The sequence below is a fragment of the Grammomys surdaster genome, unplaced genomic scaffold, assembly GCF_004785775.1.
Source record: "Grammomys surdaster isolate TR1022 unplaced genomic scaffold, NIH_TR_1.0 198, whole genome shotgun sequence".
NCBI lineage: Eukaryota > Metazoa > Chordata > Mammalia > Rodentia > Muridae > Grammomys > Grammomys surdaster.
In genome coordinates this window covers 6,528,455-6,537,980 of record NW_021604643.1, presented here as the reverse complement: position 1 = coordinate 6,537,980, position 9,526 = coordinate 6,528,455, and positions in this window count along the sequence as shown.

The window sequence follows — 9,526 nt, the reverse complement described above, 5'->3', positions numbered from 1 at the left end:
ATGTGTGGTGCCATCCATTGAAGCATGGTCAACTTACGTGGAGCAAAATTCTGAAAGACAACTTATTTTCCTTCTCCCAGCAACTATCAATTAGTAACAGTTCCTCTTCCAGGGTTGGATGCCCACCTCCTGCCTCCATATTGTGATTTGGTCTAGCTTAAGCTTGTGCAGCTGTGCATTTTGTAACAACTGCTTGTGGATTCATATATACACTCTACTGTGTTCAGAAAACACTGTTTTGTGGTAGTCATCCACTACCTCTAGTTCTTACAATGCTTCTACATCTCTTCCACAATGATCCCTTACCTTTTGGAGGAAGGAATTTCATATGGATGTCTCATTTAGAGCTGGGCAATCTAGAGTCTCTTTTTTTTTCTGCATTTTGATCAGCTGTGAGACTCTGTTAACTGCCACCTACTTCAAAAAGCTACTCTGGTAAGAGGTGGAAAATGCTTTAATATATGAGTAAAACTATAAATTATTAGTAATGGTCTAATACTAAAAACAGGGTTCACAGCTGCGTAAAAGTTATGATCACTTCATCTAGTAGCATGCATAGTACCTTCTGGCACAATAAGACCTAGCCAGTAAAAATAAAGGTTCCAAATCAGTACCAGCTCAAAATATTCTAGTTTTACTTTAGTTCAACATAGCATCTTGCATCTACAAGCCTATCACACTTCAATGTAAAAATTATTTTCCACTCAAAAAAGTGGGGACAAAGATTGCAGATGAAGAAGGGAGCAGAGTTCCAAACAAGAGTCAGTATTACTTTTTCACAATGTGCTGGTCATCGATGATGAGGTCCTTAAAGTCTATTGTCAAGGACCTCTCACCATAGATACTTATCTTACCACTAACTTGCACTTCTTAGTACTACAAAATCCTGCAGTAGATTTTTGTCTTAAAACTCATTTAAGACACACTCAATGATTCCACAATTAGGATGCTTGTATTTCTCAGGGGTCTACAGAAATTTTGGGGACCTTCACTAACTGTCAAAATGCAAAGACTATCCCTGGAATTCAGTAGGTAAAGGCAAAAATATTACCCCAAAAGAACAACAAAGAATGATATAATAACATCAGTAGAGCTAAGGTTGCACTCTAAGCCTCTCTGAATGGCACTGACACTGAGATAATGTTAATGGTCTTGTTTCTGATTCACTTGGAATACTGCATTTCAGAATGATCTGGGACATTGGGGTAGAAGTACTTTGATCAGAAACAATGGTGTTCATTAAGTCAATAATGAAAAACAGACACCCCTAGTATACACTTCAGACTATCTTCCAACCCCCAAGTGGTTTTTCCATGTGCTCTTTTAGCATGGTGACCATTGGTGGAGTTGGCTCACTTGTAGCGCTTCATTAATCTGCAGAGCATCTTGAAATAGTCTTGTTTTATTAGTAAGAAATGTATGGTTCACAGAAGTAACACCAATGCACTCACTTTATAAAAACAGAACAGAAATTCAACCCCCAAGTCTTACTTCAGTTAAAGGTACCTTACTTTCTATCAACGCTGGGAAATATTTCTTAACACCATGTATAGAATGTTATACATATGTCATATTTCTATCTATTTAAACAATGAAGAAGAAGAAGGAACGGAAATGTAAAAGAGAAAGAAAAAGAAAACAGAAAAAAAGAAGGGAAAGAGAGGAATGCGAGGGGAAGGAAATTTTTAATAAAGAAAGCAGAATGGATAAGAAAAGGGAAGAAGAAGAGTGAGAACAATGAAGCTAAATCCCCAAAACTCCAACCACAGTTGTAGCTCAGTCTCTTCAGCAGTATCCCTCACTCTCACTCTCTGTTCTTCTGTACAGGTCCCTCATTCAGTCATCAATGGAACATGTCCTGTTGGAAGCAGAAAGTCAACACTACATGAGAAATCACAATGCTGCTAAAGCTTCCTTCCAAGTGCCAGAAGTGAAATTACTATGTCTCCAGGTAAGAAAGGAGGATGGTGCTTGTTCTGACAGTAGCCAGCAGGTACCCATAAAGGGTTTCAGATGAAATGTATGTTCACATCAGAAAAGAGTGTCATAATGGTGTTTAAAACCTGGATATACATGACCAATATATCAATGTCACTCACATACGTAGTATACTACAACCATTACAATCCTTACACTAATTCTTTTTCATTCATTGAAAGTTTATCCAAAGCCTGTACCTGGTGTATCACCTGCTACACAGCATTATCAAATATATATCATAAAATGAATTCCCCTATGTCTTTGGGTTTATTTCTGCAAAATGCCAGGATAGATAGATAGATAGATAGATAGATAGATAGATAGATAGATAGATAGATAGAGGCACCTAGTATTGGATACAAGTCAAGTGAAATCCTTTGATCCTTGTAGTTTATGGTGGATTAAGTGAGAGTATAATATATTAATGCCCCTAACATAGCTTTTTTCTTTCTGTAGGGAATCTAGAATACAAAATAAAGCTGGAGTGATAGAATAAATTTCAAGCATTGAGCTACAAGAACATAGTAAAACTATTAGCACCAATAAAAAAGATCTAAGGAGATGTCTTACTGAAGGGATTGGTGTTTGATAAAGGCCTCAAACAATAAATCAAGTTTTAAGGAAAGGAAGCATGAAAATACTAACAGAGTTTCTAGGATAAAGAATAAGTAAGTGATTATTCAAGGCATAAAGGCAATAAAGAGTTGATAATAACTTACTATGGATTTTGACAGTAGTTATACAGAAAGCAAGTGTCCATGCAAAGTGGATCTTATGTGCCACATTTCAGGGCATAGAATTTACTTTTTAGGAGATGATTTGCTGACTATTGCTGACAATCAGTGTGTATTTCTCCATGTGATTAGGGAGATGAACAGGAAATGGATGTACAGAAAGAGTGGTTGGAGCAGGAAGACCAGGTTCGAAATTCAGGTATTTGTTCAAGCTGCAGGTTTGAAAAACATTCTTTCTCACACCAAAAACATTCCCCAGGAAGACAGAGATTTGGGAAATACCCTTTCCCTCTTTTAAAAACAAGGGAATCATGAGCTAAACTGAGAAAAGAAAATGTGAGGAAAATAGCTATGGACAAGTCCTTAGACTTCAAAAATAGAAGAAAAACAGAATAAATGAAAGAAATAGGTTAAATAGAAATAGAAGACTATTCCAGTGCCTCAACCCCAAAACCCATACCAAAATTTACTGTAAAATACAAATTCTATCATTCATTTAAATTGGTGGGTTCATTCAGAAGGAAAGACACGGTTTGCGAATACAATAGAGCCTCCATAAACACTGCTAAACTCAAAGAGAATGATGGATGAATAGACTTGTCAACTAATTATTGATGGTTATGAATTATGTCAAGTTCACTATGTTAATTCAAAGAGATAAAGCCCACATGTGACTACAAACTTCTGTAGGTTTCCCAGTATTGTTTCATGATACTCTGATGTATGTCAGTAGTCTGTACTCAGGAATTCTGCCAGTTTTTCTTTTGGCCCTCAGCCTAGGAACATCAGGCAATCATGAAAGTCTGCTGCAATGAGAGTAAGATATAATGAGTCATCGGAAAAGCCATCACCTGTCTCATAACTACTTCACCCTGGGAAGGGCTCCAGAGTGCCCATGCTCAGAGCATTGACCCAGTTTCTCCTCCATGCAGATAGTACAGTGCGTCAGAAGTATTCTTGAATACAGTGGCCCAGTGTGGAGGTGAACCAGTGCACCACTAAAACCCTTGACTTCTTATCATACCATGAGCAGCTCAGCACAGTGTTAGCCATCTGAACCACCCTGATTTTCCCCCTTTGCCTGGCTATCTTAAGCATCTTTGTGCATCAACACAATGCCATGATTTTCTGACCCGATAAACACCAGCTCAGCTACCTGATGCTGTCCTCCTTAGCATTGTTTTCTCTGCCCCTTCCTATTCATTGGGTATCCAAGACCCCTTACCTGTGCTGTGCAACCATATGTCAAGAGGAAGAGAAAGTAACCAGCTGATGGGGTGTGAACATAAGTAAACTGAAAGAAGGGAGTTTGAGTTGAAGGGTATTTAAAACAGTGTGGAAAAAGAGAAAGAGATTTTTCCTTCTGGGACATTGGTGAAGTAGGAAGGTCAGCTGGATGCTTTCTCTACCTCTCTGAGTTTGTGGACTTTCACCACAGCATCTGGCTTCTGAATCATCAGTGGTGTGGTGGTTTCAATATGCTTGGGCCAGAGAGTGGTGAGATTAGGAGGTGTGGCCTTCTTGGAGAAGGCATGGTCTTGTTAGAGGAAGTATGTCATTGTGGGTATGGGCTTTAGGACCCTCATCATGGCTGCCCAGAAGCCAGTCTTCTCCTAGCAGTCTTCAGATATAGAACTCTCAGCTCCTCCTGAACTATGTGTGCCCTGAAACTGCCATGCTTCCATCTTGATAATAATGGACTGAACCTCTAAACCTGTACGCCAGCACCAGTTAAATAATGTCTTTCTAAGAGTTGCCTTGGTCATGGTATCTGTTCACAGCAATAAAACCCTAACTAAAACAACTGGTAAAATTGAATGGTTAGGATTTTTTTTTTAACATTTTACTATCTATAACTATCTTTAGCCTAAACTACTAAAGCTGGGATAATGATAACTCTGAGATTAACCTTGGAAGCAAATCTAAAACTATTTGCAGCCTTAACAATAGTATTAGTGATAACAATAACACTAACACTAACTCTATCTATTGTTGTAGGAGATATTTAAAATGGCGGCATTCAATCTCGCTTTTCTTAACCAGCTGCCATGTTCTCGACTAGCCTAGGCCTGCGTCCAGGAGTGGCAGCAGGTATACTGCCTCTGCTCATCTCAGCCAGTCTGTTCAGGTGGCCAGAGACACTTGCCCTGCCACCCACAAGACGCCAGCGTGGGAAATGACTCTGTCAATCTTCCATGCTGTCTCCGCAAGGCTGGGCATTGCCCAGACCACCCCACAATCCACATGGGCCTGGTAGGAAAATGAGACTCTAATGCTTAAACATTAATCAAAGGCTTTATATGTTTGGTAATGCTCAATAACAATATGCCCATACAATTAGAGGTGTAACCCAATAACCAACCTAGATATACCAACTACCTTTGACTGCTAGAGACACACAGACATCCGCTTCCATGTTCTCCTCTCTCTGATCTCTCTCCCCTAGCTCCTCCTCTTCCTCCTCCTCTTCCTCTCCTTACTCCTCCTCTCCTCTCATACTCCTCCCACCTTAGCTCCTCCTAAAATCTATTTCTAACCATAGCCCTAACCTAATCTTAACTCTATGTCTAAACCTAAGCTTACCATAACAATACTTATATTCCACAGAGAAGCCTATGACTAAAACTAATGATAAACCAGTGTATATTGTGGAACTTTCTTTGGATCTCACCAGCAGTTCAATAAGACAGATACCTCTAATATAGCTAAAAGTTTGGGCTTTTTGCTGTCAGACTTGCTTTTTGGGTCAGACTGAAAGCTACCATTTGAACTTGCCCCAAGTATTCTAGCCTGTGACCTGCCAGGTAGCTAGGTCTTTACCTTCCTGTTCTGTTTCAGTCTGTGTTCTCTTCTTTTTGCCCAGTGGACAGATTTACCATGTTTGAATCAAACTCTAGGTGGAGGTTCATCAGAGTAGATTTCTTCTTCAGAATAGAATGGTGGTGTTTCCAGGAGCTGATGTGTCTCTCTGTCAGAAAAGCATCTTATTATTAAAATGTCTTAAATGCCACATTCTGCACATCTCTGGAGTGTTTTGTGACCACCTATCTATCTAAAGTATATTTAAATAAACAAACATTGCTTGTTTCTAGCTATACATTCTACTTAACTTTTAAAACACATATATACAGGAGACTAAATAAAGTGTACTTTTGTAATTAACTAAACTAGTACATAACATGACTATAAATATGATTATTTATAGCCAAGTCACTACTAACTTGCATTTTTAAAATTACCTCAAACAGTTTACAATAGCAGCTTATAGGACTAGAACTTCACTTCACATTATATTTTACATGAGGTGCATATGTACATATATCTTAAACAAGAGTGCCTCCAAAGAGAAATTGGACAGAGAATACACTAACAGCTTAACAGCTCATCTGAAAGCTCTACAATAAAAAGAAACAAATACATCCAAGAGAAGAAGACATCAGAAAATAATCTAACTCAGGTGTAGGAAGCCGCGGCGGGTGCTGGCAAAATCTGCCATTGCAATATGGCGTTGACATCCGGTATTTTTCCTAGTAAACAAGTAAATTGCGCATGTGCCATGGTAAAAGCCCGCCAAAGTTAAAGCCCATCCCACGGCGTTTTGGCGCGCAATGAGTAAGCAGCCAATCAGAGGTGAATACACCGCTCTAAGGGTATATAAACAGTGCTTTCCCAGGCCTGGGCATCTTCTTCCACCATTTTGTTTTTTGGGAATAAACGTGTTCCTACGGAAGGATCCTGATGTGTGTCCGCGTGTGCGTTCTTGCTGGCGAGACAATTACACGCGCGTACCACAGTTGGTGCCGAAACCCAGGAGAATCCATCATCAACGGCGATGTTTAAGAAGACCCTCCACGCGTGGAGCAGATCCAGAACCGTAGAACAAGGTAAAAATCTCTAAGAGACATGTTTGGACTTGATTTATTTCGTCTCCCTCCCCAGGCAGTGCTTGTCCTCTTCCTTCTGGTTTTGCAGGATGAGGGAAGCCGCTCGACTGTAGCGGCGGCCCAGGGAGTGGTAGACGGATTGCAGGCCAGCATGTCAGAAACAGAGGGAAAGAAGCGCTTAAGAGTTCAGAAAAAAAAGGGAGCTCAGAAAGAAAAAGGAAAAAAAGGCATGTCTAAGAAAAAAAACCCTTCCAAAGACACACAGTCCAAGGAAGCGAAAGATGAGGGAAAGGATGCCCTGGGAGAGGAACGTAGAAAAGGAGAAAAGGCCCCAAAAAAGAAACCTCTTTATCCGGTAAAGGAAGTTTTGGGGCTTGATGCCTCTGAGTCGGAGGGGCTAACTTCCTCTGAGGCAGAAGACTCAGATGAAGAGATAGATGAGGAGGAAAGATACCATCCAGATAAACGGCCGCCGCCTTCTGGTGCTAGTGATGGTTATTTGGAGGCTGTGTTTGCAAGAAGAGTGTTTCGGGGGAGACAGTCTAAGTGAATGAAGTATTGACCCTGTGCCGATTTTGCCTAGGAGGTAACAGTGAAACATAGGTCAGGCAAATTCTAAACAAACATTGCCTGCAGTCTAAAAGCTGCTTCAGGTGGAAAGAGCAGGGTTAAAAAGAATTAGAAAACTAGAAAGCAGGGTATTGAGGTGTTACAATAGCTGCCTGCTACATCTCCAATGAATGAGATGAAAAGTTACATCTTGAATATGAGAGAGAAAGGGTTTTAAAAATACAGGTGTCCTCTCTCTGAGCTGTGTCAACAAAAAGAATTTCAGAGTTCATCTATAAACAGAGAATTCGGGAGACGTCCTGAAATTCTCTGTAGCTCTTAGATGTCCTTCTTTGTTGTATGTTCTTGGCACGCTAATGTCCACGTGTTTGTGTTTGCCTTTTGTTTCATTGTCTAAATGTTCTGTGTTTGTTGCATGTTCAAAAGAAAAGATCCTTAAAACTGCTTGATAAAACCTTTGGGCTAGTTTAACTTTGTTTCAAAGACAGTCTTAATTTACACAGCAGAAGCTGATCAGCTACCCTACACCTGTAGCTAAGAGTTGAGCTGAGCTAAAAAAGCCTTTTCAGGAATTGAAGTTGGCATAAGCTGCTTTTAAAAAGAGATCAGCAACATTTTGGGTTTTATAAAGAAGCTAAGAGTTGTTTTGTCTTAGAAAAATCTCTGTGACAAGGTGCTTTTCTCTTGAAATCACAACTAGAAAAAGCAACAAATTTTGTTTAATCTAAAAATAAGATATGTAGCCACTTCATTGTTGTTTCTAATTGGTTTTTAAAGTATAAAAACATTCTACATGTCTTGGTTATAGACTATTGGCTTAAATTATTGGGTGTAATTAGAAATTTACAACTTTGGTAACAGAGAGTTGGCGTAAAACTAACTCAGGGTTAGAGTCATTCAGAAACCAAGTGTATAAAAAGTAAGATTTTAAACCAATATCTCTTCAATGAGATAGTAAAAGCTGCTTCATGCATTTATATGTAAAAATTGGCAGCAAAACTTTGTAACATAGGGGTAGTCTACTTGGTGTTGATTTTAGAGAAAATAGATTGTTTAAATTTGTTTTGCTTTTGCTTCTCAAAATTAATGGTTATACTCTAATGTTACAAAAGAAGTTTAAAAATTTAGTTAAACTGCCAGTATTCCATTGGCTACAGTTGGCAGTTCTAATCTTGAATTTAGGATTTTTTGATTAGCCCATGTTATGGAAGGGGGGACAGCAGGTAGAGTTAAATAAAAATATTTAAAACAGGTTGTGATACAGTGCTGGCCTGCTAGAGATTAAGAACATTTACATTTAAATTAAGACATGCAGAGTGGGATCTTAACATGCTTGTAGAAGGTCAGTGTGATGTTAATCAGGTTAAACTGCCTACAAAGCCCTCAGACCATACAAGCAAAGACAGACTTACACAGATACATTCGTCTTTTCTATGAAATTGCACCCTCATACAATCAGGATCTGGCCATAGCTTACACAGAGCCATAAGGATGGGGGGTGTTTTAAATGTGGAAATTTAGATAGTTTTTAAAGTGACTGTCCCAGGAACAGAGGCTTGAACAACAGTCAGGTGACCAAGGTTACCTGACAAACTTGTCCTTGGTACAAAAAGGATAATCCTTGGGCCAGGCCTCAAGATATAGGCCAAGATTAAAAACATTTACATTTAAATTAAGGCTATATACAGAGTGGGTAAAGCAGAAGCTTAGATTTCAGACATTCCTTTTGCCCTTACCCGCCTCAAAAAGGGTGTTTTCTAGAATTTGTTTATTGCCTTGCTTGTTCCTTAGGGAGGTGTCAGCCTCAGACTCAAAAAAGAAATTCAAAACAGCTTATGGGCCAGGCCAAAATTGTTGAGTGTGATAGAAGACAAAATGGCTTTGGTTCCTCTGATGTGTATTAGGTCTTAACAATAACAAGAGACCTAATCTTAAATTAATAATTAAAGGAAAAGGGGTTTTAAAAGATTGATAGATACTGGGGCTATTTAACAATTATTAGAGGACAAGATTGCCTTCAACTTGACTTTATCTGATACTTAACTCAGCTAAAAGGAGTTATTCAATTAATCCAAAAAGCAAAGTTCAAATTTAAGATTTATAAAACTAATGGGGCACTACAGCCTGACTTGCCTACTCCAGCTGCCATTCAAGTAAATACATATAAAATTATTATAGATTTAGAAGATTGTTTTATACAGTTCCTTTACCTCCTGGTAAAGGTGAGAGGTTTACATTAAGTAAAATTGCTTGTGATTTTTGAGAGCCCATGAAGCCATTCATTAAAAAAGCTTGCCTCAAAGAATGATTAATGGCCTTAAAAAATTTGTTGTTGCTTTAATACAAAAGGTTAAAGCG